The following is a 13,592-nucleotide window of genomic DNA, read 5'->3' as shown; positions in this document are numbered from 1 at the left end:
TGCATGCCTAGGTGCTTGATTTTATACAAATGGGGCCATGGAAGTGATTGGAACACCTGAATTCAATTATTTATTTATTTTTTTGGGGGGGGTCCCAAAACTTTTGACAAAATAGTGTATAAGCTTATGTATTTGTATGTATATATATGTGTTTTCATTTTAAAAGTGATGCTTAGCTTTATTACAATGAGGTTTTGCCTTTTTATCTAAACATTTCAAATCATTACATTAAAAATAAATTAGTACCAGATGATGTTCTTACCTTTCCACTGGACCAAATATATAATTTGTACATACTGCAACAACAGCTATAAAAAGATGCCATAAAAAAGCCATACAGATGACAATGAAGGTAGATACAGTAAGCTCCCTGTACATTAAGCTCCCTGTCCCTCAGGAGAACCTGAGAAAATGCAGTTTAAAATGAACAACTGTAATCAGTTGTTTACTTTATTACATGTTGTGTAAATTCAAGTGCATTTTGAAAGAACTGGCTGTTCAGGAGTGTGAGCACGTTATAAAAATACCCTTACTTTAATTGCTGGGTGCTGGGTGAAGTTGCATTTGAAAATATTGCATAATTACACAATTCATATTTTAACTACAATGCCTAAAAAATGCCTAGTTCCTAACCAGAAATGTGAGTAAATGTGAGGTTACTTTCTACTGTAGGTGTAAATATGAACAAAAAACTGTCTTCTAAAGCAAAAATAAAACTTTTTTATAGAAAACGCGAAAATCATTCATCTGCAATATTAAGACGTATGTAAAATAAATGAACTCCCACCATGGATACAAGAGACATGTTTATTTCATGAACTGAAGTTGAATTGTGCTTTTTAGGACAACATGGTTTAGAAAAGATACAGACTGGTAATAAAATAATAATAATAATAATAATAATAACGATTGGCACATGGCTTCATATAAATAGTCATTTATTCAGATGAAGAGATTACACAAAAAAGTTAATGTGTAAAAAAAAAGTAAAAAAAAAAGTAAAATGAAGACCCGGAAGTCCGATATCTCTGTGATGTCCTCCTGTCACTCACTACATTACACACTGATATAGATTACATGACAAACACACACATGTATCTTATGAAGTTTTTATTGGATTTATTTGCGTGTTGTTTATTTTTTACATTTCTTACCTGGCCATGTTGGTACACCTGGGACTCGAACCCCGACCTACCGTAGCAAGAGCATAGAGTCACCATTAGAAAATATGTATTGAAAAACTTTTCTTTTAAATAAGTGAGTTAAAATGAATTAGCCACAACTTCCTATAAGCCGTATGAAATATTGGGCTTGTTTTCTTGTCGAAAGCCCGGTGAGTGTATAACATGTTCACTTTTAGCCCGTAGCTTGTAGCTGTGGCTGATGAGAAATAACACCATACTTGATATTGTTGTCTAGATACTTTTCATAAGAACCAGTCTGGAGTGTGTGAGAATGATGTCTAATGTTTACATGCTTTGGTGCCTTTTTGTATCAATGCAATGAGTTGAAGTCTGCCGCCATGTTCATATGAAATTTAAAGGGGACTGAGGCGATCACGAATTTGTGTACAGTTTATGGAGAATCGCAGAATTATAGGAGGGCTGAGTAGAAAATGGCCTTGTGACACCCATGGTGGCATCATAATGATGGTATAGCGGTGGATTAATTCAATGAAGGACACCAGTGAAGGCCTAGATGTGAAATGCACTGGAATAACATGAGATTGACCTCATCCTTCATATCTACAGAATTGCAGCACTCTATTGGCTTGAGAAGCACTTCATCTGAATACCCTGTGCTATTATTATATATGTTTGTGTGTGTGTGTGTGGAGAGAGAGAGAGAGAGAGAGAGAGAGCATTAAATAACTTTTTAATTTAATAAAATCTGTCAGTGTGATTTGTTTGAGCTGCACTTTTCCAAGCCACTTTTCACTTTGCCTGTATGGTTAAGACAGAGATCGCCCCTCCCCCACCAAGTTATCAACCAATTAGTGATTATCCAATCAGAGCTCTCCATGAACAACAAGAGAAAAACAAGCTCTCATTTTCTCAAGAAACTTTTCTACCTACCAGGATGGTTTAAAGTGGTTTAAAAGAAAGATGGAGCGGTCGAGATTGTATCACAAACAGTGTGAGGAAAGACATGAAAAAGCCCAGGTAAGTAATTTGATTTTATTTGCACTAATAATATGATTGTTTTGGGCAGTAGGCTAGCAGCAGCGGCCCGAGTGCAGCCGAGTCTGTTTCGGAACCTATCGGCTTTAGACTGACGATGATTCTGCATTCATATGCAGATGTCTGTTTATAAAGATTAGTTTTTATTTCTCACATTCTCCACTCTCTGTAAGCAGAATGAGGTGTTTAACATTTGGCTTTGTGTATAAATGAAGTTGTGTGTGTGATGTTTGTTTCTGATGACTGCTTCATGTTGGTCATGGTTAAAAACTTTCCCACACGAGCGCCCCTGGTACCGGGAGAGAGCCAGGGCAGAGATGATAAATCCTTTCTGAAGCATACAAAGCCTTAATGTATTATATACATGCTGCATACTAGAAAAACGGGAAAAACCAAGTTTCAATACCAAGGGGCTAAATGAAAACAGAAAAAAGATAACACTGCATGCACCACAAAATCGGCACGAGCGACCGATCTACTCCATGCTACAGATACAAGCTGGATAGCGGCAGTATTCCAGTCAAACCACACCAGTCATCTGAACCCTTTCAACGCGCTGAGCGCACTTAAGATTTAGAGAGTTTTCAGATTTTTTTTCTTTTTTATATAGTAACATAAATCAATTAATTAAGTTTTATAGTTTGGTACCTAAGGAACCCTCAGTTGGTGCTGGTGTGTCAAATGGCACATTTGGAGGGTCTGCCTAAACATTAGAGGTGAGGTGAGATGTTGTACAATAGATTTCTGTTTTTAGGTCTTTAATGGAGCCAGAGAGATATACAGTCTAAAAGTGTCATCTTTTATCAACCCTCACACCGATTATCTTTGTTGTACTCGCTGCTTTAAACACTGTGGGTTGTGTCTATCTTTGAGTGCAGGTGAGGACACGTTCCAGCTACATTCGGTGGAGTTGGAACTGGAGGCCATGGAGGAGCAGATCTGTGGCCTACAGGTGAAGCATGCTCAGCTGTAAGAGCACAATGGTACACTGGAATCATTGCAAAACCAATACTCCCACCACCTCAACTCCATGTGTTTCTCTGCCCAGGCCCAGCGCAACCAGGGTGTGGCCCTTCTAGGTGACGTTCACCCCGGCGCTTAGGCATCACAGACCCTGGGTGCAGCAGCAGTGGAAAAAACAAGCTAGGCCCCAGGACCTGTCCCCCTTCGCCACCACCATTTTTTTCAAGATCTCAGCCTGGAACCGTTTCACCTCCCTTTGTGAGATGGAACACGACACTGTGATCATCTGAGATTGCAGCATCCAGCCATAAATACATGCGACTACAGCTAAAGGTGAGGTATGCACTCTGTGTTTTCCTCATGCTCGTGTTCTCAGTTTCTCTGTGCAGGTACCCTCGATCCTGAACAAGAACGTCTGAGCCATTGTCCTCCGTGCTGGCATGAACGACGCCAGGCTGAAGCAGATGGAGATCCTGAAGAGGGATTTCAGGAGCCTGGTTGAGACAGTACGCAGCACGTTGTCCACAACAAGGATCATCAGGTCATGACCGCTTCCCACATACCAACAAGGAATTGAGAGCTTCAGTAGATTATTTGCTTTAAATGAATATTTACAGTCATGGTGTTAAGAACCATGCTCTTTGTTGATAACTTGAATGTTTTCTGGGAGTGTCCCAGGCTTTTCCGCACTGATGGCCTGCACCCCAGCAGAGTTGGAGCGGAACTCCTGTTGGACAACATCTCCAGGATGCTACAAGCTGTCTGACTGGTAAGTCATATCAAGTCGCAATTACAACAGTTATCGTCAATTAACTTAATGGATACAATTGCACATGTAGCCCATTCTACAGTAACCACGTCCGTTCCTCAAATAGTGAGACCAACGACTAAATTCACTAAGGTAACCCTTAGTACCGCTAGGAACCGCTAACCCTTGCTCATGCTATTGTATATTGACCCCTAGGGCCCTATGTTGATTTTCTAAAAGAGGTTGTAAGTTATTATTATTATTTTTTTTTTTTAGACATTTCAACATTTGTTCCTGTGGCTTAAATATTACGCAGTGCAAATTGAAAGCCAAAAAAATTCCTATTAACTTGTTTCTGTTCCTGTCTTTTATAAATGAACTATTTTACAAAAGAGAAAGGTGAAAAGGCCAAACCCAAAACCCCCAGAAAGTCATTTTATGAAACTGATCTATTGTTCTTCGATAGCTTCTTATGTCGGTATCTGCTGTCTGATTCATATTTAGAAGTTGAAGTCAATTTCAGAGGAGAGTGAAACAACCCTACCCCAGATCATTTACTTCCAAACAACCCAGGTATGAATTTATTCCAACATTCTCTCATACCTTTCAACATAGATAGATGGATACATACATACATACAACTTTGTCATTGTAAAGTACAGGTACATACATGAAAAAATATTGTAATGATAGATAGACTAGGAAGTGTACATCTGTTAATCTATAAAATTAACAATATGTACATTATATTACACAGAGAAAATATTATGATTATATTATAGCAGAATGTACAGGGTGGAGCAGAACTACAAAGTGGTGAGACATGAGTGTCCTAGTGGTGTTGTAGTGTAGAGTTCAAAAGAAATCAAACTAATACTATGAATTTACATCGTAAAGCCTTCTATTTTACAGCTCAATATAGAAATAAAGCGAAGCTACAGTGAATAGTAGCGATGGTGAATATTCCTTCTGTTAAACAGGGTTCTACTGTTGTAAGTGTAATTGTGGTACCACAGAACCCTTTTAAACCTAAACACCATGTTCTAAGGTTAAATGTAAACTCTGCTGAGAAAAACTCGACAGTGACACTAAACATAGCTGTTTTATACCACCGGCTAAAGTAGAAGAAATCAGTGAGAAATGTCTTATGATTTTGAGACCACTAACGTGTTGCATTTACATTATGTAGCACAGCCAGGTGAGAGAATTGATTATTATGATTTTACATCTCTATACCGTACGTAAATAAGACTAAGACGTACCCGATCGGTCACCCTGCCATCATTTTTCATAACTTTCAGCCTCTGGCTTTGATGATACCGAAGTAATTTTCCAAAGTTTTATCACCTCGAAGTCTGTGGGTGCCTGTTCTGCCCTTTGTCACTCTCAAAGAGAACCTCAACATCTTCAGCTCTGCTACCTCCAGCTCTGACTCCTGTCTCTTCAGTGACGCTCCAAACCATACAGCATGGCCGGTCTCACCACTGTCTTGTACACCTTCCTCTTGATTCTCGCTGATCTTTTTCTATCACACAGAACTCCTGACACCTTTTCTCCACCCATTCCAACCTGCCTGCACTCACTTCTTTACCTCTTTTCCACACTCTCCATTACTTTCACCTCTTCACCTTGTAACCTTACTGTTCCACTTCCCTCCCTTTCATTCACACACGTACTCAGTCTTACTACGACTGACTTACTCCACCTCTCCAGGTTTTCCTCCACCTGCTCCCTGCTCTCACTACAGATCACAATGTCCTCTGCAAACATCATTGTCCAAGGAGACTCCTGTCTGACCTCGTCTGACAACTGGTCCATCCTGATACAGTCCCACCTCCACTTTGAACTCCTCTGTCTGACCTACAGCACACCTCACCACTGTCCTGCTCCTATCATACATGTCCTGCACCACTCTGACATACTTCTGCTACTCCTGACGTCCTCATACAGTACCACAGGTACAAAAGGTAAAACCTCAATGAAGGCTAAAGGTATCACTTTAAATTACAACAATTCTGAAGCTGTCAATTTAAAATCACTGCCCGATGTCGCTAGTTCCTGAAAACATTGTATGGTGTTAGACATGTTGGGAAACTCTGTATGATGAATTGGGAGAATAAACATAACATTTCTTGAAGGAATCCCTGATTCTTTGTGTGATGAACTATTTCCCAAAGCAAATTTACTGGTAATGGTTGACTTGATGGAATCTGCGAGTAAAAACGATAAAGTAGAAAAGGCTTTAACAAAATACACACATCATCGTAACCTCTCGGTTCTTTATCTGATTCAGAATCTGTTCTTTCGAGGCAAGGCAAGTAGAGCAATCAACATAAATGCCAACTTCATGCTTCTTTTTAAAAATCCTAGAGATAAATTACAGATCAGTGAACTAGCTCCTCAAATGTATCCTGGTAAGAGCAAGTACTTTTTTTAGAATGTTTAAGATGCTACTTCTAGATCTTACAGCTATTTATTTGTTGACCTGAAAGCACAAACACCAGAAGAACTCAGTCTCTGGTCTGGGGTGTTTCCACAAAGAGAATCCTGTTGTGCTTCTAGCTAATTTCACCTTGTCTCTTAGAACTGTTTTGTGAGCCTAAAATGCATCTTGCATATTAAATTAATATTTTATGTTTTGCTGATTATTTAGAAAACGACGTTGTGATTATTTCTGATGACAAGTTTCCTGAAATGTCCACACAAGTCCATAGGAATCTAATGAAGGCTGGAACATCAGGAACCCCAGTCTATCCAAAGACCCAAAGCTGTTGTAGTTCCACAGCCTTGAACAAACCAACAAACTTCACGTAAGTCACATCATAAAAGAATGAACAGTTTGTTAAACCTTTCATATGTCTTTATATGTTTATTTTGTGTCCTATTCAGAAGTCGAGGATACACAGACTCAGTGATTTAGGTGATTCAGGTGGGTTGATGTGTGTTATAAATAATTTTAAATCTTTTTAATTTTACCTAACCCTTCAGTGCATAAAGCTCTCAAATTTCTGTTTTCTTTTAGATGCGACACAAGGAGAACAAGAGGAGTTCCAACAATTACAGGAATAAAACTTGGCTCAAGAAGAAAACTTTCTCGAGGAGTTCATGGATGCAGTTGTGGAGTTCTTTCTATTAAGGCAAGGTTTACTGGAAAACTGATCATCTACATTATTCACTTGAAAACCAACCAGGTAGGGAACTTGCAGCATTTTTGATCATCAATCACAGATACTTATGGATGTATGACGGTGAATGAACAGTTGATTATTCTCTATCAACACCAGTAATAACCATGGCGCAGAAGCGTCTGAGTAACATTTAATGTTCAGGCGGTAAAAAAAATTAAATTTCCTGACATGACCCTGTGATTTCAGCTTAGAAAATTCTTCAAATAGTCCGTTACATTATGAACCCACACACAACCCTGAACCCGTATTTAACTGCTTCATCACACCAGCTTGTTAGTCAGAGTCCTAGTATAGATGACGACGGTGACTCCGTATGATATATTCTACGAACTCTGTTAAGTCTGTTAAGATTACAGAATAGTCTAAATGATTAGCAACACTCCCTACATTTAAACCCTGCCTTAATCTATGCAGGAAATCAACTGAATGAAAATCTAAGAACAGATGAGATCATTAGTCATAATGAAAATTTCAGTCAAAATTCCGATCAAATCGTGTTAAACACACCAGCGTCTCGGCATGACATGTTATACGAACTAACCAAAGTCTGTTAGGGTTGCAAAATAGTCTAAACGACCCATTATCTCCTCAAGATTTGTTTCTCGATCTAAATCAGTCATCTTAAGTTAAATGACAGTCTTATTAACTTATTCAAGGTAGGTGTTTCACAACAGAGACATGTGCTTTGGATCATGCATTACACAACTTTTAAACTGTGGGATTATTTTAAACTGTGGGAAAACGCAGCAGTCACCTTTGCAGTCGTGTCTAAATTTGAGACGAGATTGAAGTGTAAAATTGTGATCTTGCTGTAAAAACAAAGCCAGATACTCTTTCTTTCACACCATTAATACTCCCCATGAAAAAACTTTTGTGTTTTATTTAACAAGATCACCACTACTACAGGGTTAATAACATCTCGGGTCTTTTGGGGTCTAGTTACATCTGTCATTTTTGTCACTCAGGGTTTAACAATTCGCTCAAACACCAGTGTGAATTTAGCTGTAATGTAACACTCTAAAATCGTATCCAGATGCCCAGATTGTTTGAGGTCATGTAGATCAGAATATTGTTTTGACAAATGCAAAGCAAGGCTTCAGTCGAGCAGCGGTGAATATTGACCTATTAGTTCCTCAAGCGCTCTTAGTAACTATAAAGCTCTTGGTGACTCTTCATGACTATAAACTGTTGATGAAAAGACGTTATAAACATTTACATTATTTACTCTCCAGTGTCACCCAAATGAGGATGAGGTTCCCTTCTGAGCTCTCAAGGTTTCAACCTCATATCATCTCAGCGAGATTTTCCATGCCACTGTGCATCAGGCGTGCTCATTAGGGATAAATAGTAACTTACCTTTAAACTTTATCATTTTTTCTGTTTCTGTACTTCTGTAAAGCTGCAATGTCTGTTTATTTGCCAGTCCTTCATCTGTAGCTTGTCTTTCTTACCCATGAAGCTTAGCAGCCTCCTTAAAGCCATGGGGTCCTCCAAAAAAAAAAAAAAAAAAGTGAGGTTAGTTCCCCATTTCTGGAACACCTTAGAACATCAAAACTACGTAGGTCCGTATCCCGAACCAAAAATAAAAAATTTGCAAGTCACAATGATGTAGGAACATGAGTGGTGTGAAATGAAGAAAAGCGACAGCCGCGTGATAAACTTTCTAAGAGAGTTCGACTTTCCCGATGTTTAAACCCTGGAGATGCGCTTTATAGCAGGTGAACAAACACATTACATTTACGCTACATAGTTCAACCCAGAGAGAGAATCGGTTATTATGATTTCCCCTCTCTATACCCGTATGTAAACAAGACACAAACATACATAATCAGTCACCTGACCATCATTTTCCATGATTTTGTTCCTCTGGAAAATTATTTCTGTATAATTAGAGTGAAAGTGCTGCCACCTAGAGGCCTGTGGGCGCCGTTCTCCCGTTCCGTGTAAATAGCAATCTCCTCTTTCCTCTATGTAGGGCATGCTGCGAGCTGCAACAAAAACAATGTGATCACACAGATCAGGATGGAGCTCTCACAAGGACATCAGTTGAAATAGCAAAAGCTGTAGAAACTATTTTATTTTTTTTACTTTTACTGAGTACATTAAATTGTTACTCAAGACCAAGCAGGAAAGTTCAGGATATCCATCCTGGGTAGTTGATGGTCACTAGATGTGAGTACATTAAAAATATGAAGAGAACGAAGGACTTAAGCTAGCTCCAAATCACATTAAAGTTAATCCCACCAAAAGATCAGTGGCTAAACTTGCATTAAATTCACTATGAAGTAAGACGTGTCAAAGACCTGACAGATCAAACACAACTCTGATTAGTGATCCTGCTGAGGTTTTATATATATATATTTGTTTCTGTTGATGTGACACGTGATTAGTCATGGAAAATATGAATGCTTTTGATGCCAGGATGCAACTACCGTTTTCATGTATTGTGTGCAGACCTAGTAATAGCTCAAAATCATATTTTATCAAAGAAACAAAAAGTGCCTGAAAATAGTGTGGATTTTTTTCTTGTTGGCGATCTCTGTATGATGAATTGACCAAAATAAATATAAAATTTAAAAAAGAATCCCTGATACTTTGTGTGATGAATTATTTCCTCCCAACAAAACAAATTTATTGGTAATCAATAACTTGATGGAAGCTGCCAGTAAGAACAAAGTAGAAAAGGCTTTTACAAAATACACACACCACAGAAATCTGAGCGTCATCTATCTCCTTCAAAATTAGTTTTTCCAAGGCAAGACTAGTAGAACAATCAACCTGAACACCAACTACATGCTTCTTTTTAAAAACCCTGGAGAAAAATTACAGATCAGTGTACTAGCTCTTCAAATGTATCCAGCTAACAAGAAGTACCGCCATACTGTAGAGATATTTATTTGTTGACCTGCAAGCACAAACACACGAAGAACTTCGTCTCCGGTCAGGGTTGTTTTTGTGAGAGAAGCCGGTTGTGTATGTTCCAACCATCGACCATCAGGACCAGTGAACTCCACATGTCTCGCTGCATCTTTGTAGAATAATCCAGAGTACAATTGTGTTTTTGTATTTGCACAAAGAAATTAGATGATCCCCCTAGTATCACGTTTACTTGAGAGAAAAGTGATGCTGTTGGTAGTCAACCCCAACCTTTGCATTGTTAGCTATGTTGGTATCTTCAGTGTTCAGGATTTTACGGGCTATGTGTGTTTATAAAAAAAAAAAAAAAAAAAAAAAGGAAGAAGAAAAAGTATATTGAGCCTCTGAAAGTGGCACTTCCCAGTCTCCTTTTAATTCGATTGGTTTGGTGAATTTAGTAGTGTAGTAAGAGATCTTGTTATTAGGCTAAATGTCCATCAGCATATTGCTTGGAAGGGTCACAAAGAATCCACACTTTTCTATGGTTTAAAGATTAGAAGTATCAGATGTTCACGATGAACCCTTTTAAATTCTAGCACTCAATGTCATCTAATACTTCAGCTGGAACCCAGAAATTACATTTCCCAGGAGACCCCACCCATTTCACCAGACAGACTTTTCTCCGGTTTTGGATCTTTTCAGACAAGATTTTCTCTATTTTGGACGTCCTGTTCTTGCCAATTATAATCTATTGTACCTCTGGCTCGTAAAAGTTCCCTCAATTTTTTCACTGTCATAGTCTTGTAATTTATATGATCTCTCTCAATCTGTTCAAATATTGTAAAGTATTCATCTTTAAAATTGTATAACTTTTTTTAAAGCTGTCTTTTGAAACAGGAAATTCTAACAGCGCCACCGACTTTAAACTTGCATTTTATTTTCTTTATTTTTGGTGAAAATAGTCTGTGCTGCCATATGACCCAGGGTCTGATGGTGTATAATATGCAGCTCTGAAAAAAATAAGAGACCACTGCAAAATAATCAGTTTGTTTTTTTCTTACAGGTGCATGTATTGGTGAGATGAACAGTTTTGTTTCATTTTTTGTGAACTGATGACAATATTTCTCCTAAATACAAAATATAACTATTGTTATTTCGAGTGTATATTTAAAGGAAATGACAAATCAAAATAACCCAAGACCATGCAGTATTTGCAGAGCTTTAATAACTCAAATAAAACAAAATGCAAATAATTTGTAAACAAATTGTGTTAATGCTTTGGCTAAATAACATTTAAGAAATTGGTGAATTTGGTGGAATAACCCAGATTTCTGTGCGTTTTGGCTCCATGCTCTCCACCAGTTTTTCACATTGCTGTTGGGAAACTTTTATACCACTCTTTTAGCAAAAAAGCAAACAGCTCAGCTTTGCTTGATGGTTTGTGACCATCCATCTTCCTCTTGATGACATTCCAGAGGTTTTCAATAGGGTTCAAATCTGGAGATTGGGCAGTGGTCTCTTATTTTTTTCCAGAGCCGTATGTCCATCAGTCAGAGAAAGTTCATCAGAGAAAAGTTCTGCTAGCCGCTAAGCTAGCAGTTTCAATGCAAATCCCCATAAGCAGTAGCTAATACTGTTAGCATCTATAGTTCCGCTAGCCGCTAAGCTAGCAGTTTCAATGCAAATCCCCATAAGCAGAAGCTAATAGTGTGTACGAGGAAAATGCATGTTTAGCAGCAATAGATTTTCATTTGAACCTACAGTTGTAAAATTAATGTGTATTTTATCAGTAGAAATGTATGAGAACTGTGTAACTGGTTTATAGGTCAGGTTGAGTGTGGATTTTCTGTAAAACATCCAGATTGACCAAGCAGACCAAATATATAACTGTAACCCAGATTAGAGAAGACTTTACAATGAATCAAATGCTATTGCCATGGAAAGAGCCAAGTTAGAGCATCTTGATCAACCAAGACTTTAAAAACAATGTAAGAAAAAGAATGAAGACTCGATCTGTGAAACACCACTGAGACTAGGATAAGCTTTGTTTTCTTTGTGCTCAAGCGTTTTGAACATCTAATTATCCTCATGACTTCTTTTAATATTGGCTCCTTTAATATTAGTGGTTTGCGGGACACTGAAGAGAGCTGCTTTGTTTGAATATTTACAGCTAAAAAAGACAGATATTGTCTTATTTTAAAAAAACACACAGATACAAATGAAATGCAGTGGATGGCTGAGTGGTGCAATACTTAGCCATGGTTCAAAACTCCTGAGTGCAGGAGCTGCTATACCTTTTCTGCCACAGGTAAATAGTCAGTCTTTTGTGTCCAAGATTGTTTGTGCTAGGATGTTACCTGGACGTTACCTTAGACAACACTCTTTTTTTTTTTTTTTTCTTCTTCTTTTTCTTTTTTCATTTTTTTTGAATGTTTATGGCTCAAATATGATCACACATCCTTTTTTGAACAACTATTTAAAGCTATATGGAGAGAAGAGAACAGTATTGCCATGATGAGATCAGTGTTATTCACATCACCTGTCAGTGGTCATAATGTTATGGCATGTTTAACCAAGTCTTTTAGTGTAAGAGCTGATTAATCAGTAGTCTAAACATGATTTAGTGTAAAACCAGTAGTCAGGGTTGTTAAAAGTGACCTACTAACAGGATAAATATTTCAGTGTGGAAATAAAATGAATTCTTGACCAAGCTTAAGGATTATATTGTACAATTTAAAGCAGTAGCCTAGGTCGCTAGCATGATAACTAGCATTAGGCTAATTGTCAGCAGTAGATGAGGTCGCTTGTGAGATCCATAACATTAGACTGTAACACTGGATTTATTGTAAAATCAGTGAGACATTAAAGTCACGTGGTAGGATAAAGCTCCTCCCACCTTGAGGAGGATGAGTGTGGTCAGGAGGAGCTCTTTCTCTCCGGAGGATGCGGGAAATGTTTTGTACTGTATTCTTGTTAACACATACACTTTAATGCACTTATTTACTTACACTGATATCAATATATACTTACTCAGAAATGCATGTCACTAACTGTCAGAGAAATTGTAAAACAAATCCAACAATCCCTTTGCTCCATCTGCTGGTGAGTCGATGAGATGGCATTAAGTAATCTGGGGCAGTTTTTCTAAACGTTTTCTGTTATCTAGCAAATCTTTTAGGGCAGTACACTGAGACTCTCTCAAACACCCAGGACATCCTTATCTCTTAATTATCCACAATTAATTGGCTATACTTTCTTTTTACCACTGTCTTTTGTAATAAAGTTATAACAAGTATAATTCATTATAATTCTATTCATTCATACACTTTCAGTAATTTATCTTCTTCAGTTTCACAGAGGAGCTGGATCCCATCCTGGAAAACTGGGTGTGAGGCTCCCTGGGTGGAACTCCATTCCACTGAACAAATAAGATAGGATAAGATAAGATCAGTCTTTATTCGGCCCACAGCGGGGAAATGTGCATAGTTACAGCTGCAAAGGTAAAGCAGCTAAAGAAAAAGATAATATCAAGACAAGGTGACATGAAATATTAAGTCAGCCAATAATATGGCTTATAAAGACTGCATAAAAGATAGCCAAGTATATATTAAAAAATACACAAAGTATATAAGATAAGAGAGAACTTTATTAATGTTA

This window comes from Hemibagrus wyckioides, linkage group LG20, assembly GCF_019097595.1.
Source record: "Hemibagrus wyckioides isolate EC202008001 linkage group LG20, SWU_Hwy_1.0, whole genome shotgun sequence".
NCBI lineage: Eukaryota > Metazoa > Chordata > Actinopteri > Siluriformes > Bagridae > Hemibagrus > Hemibagrus wyckioides.
The sequence above is the reverse complement of the archived record's forward strand: the minus strand, read 5'-3'. Positions refer to the sequence as shown.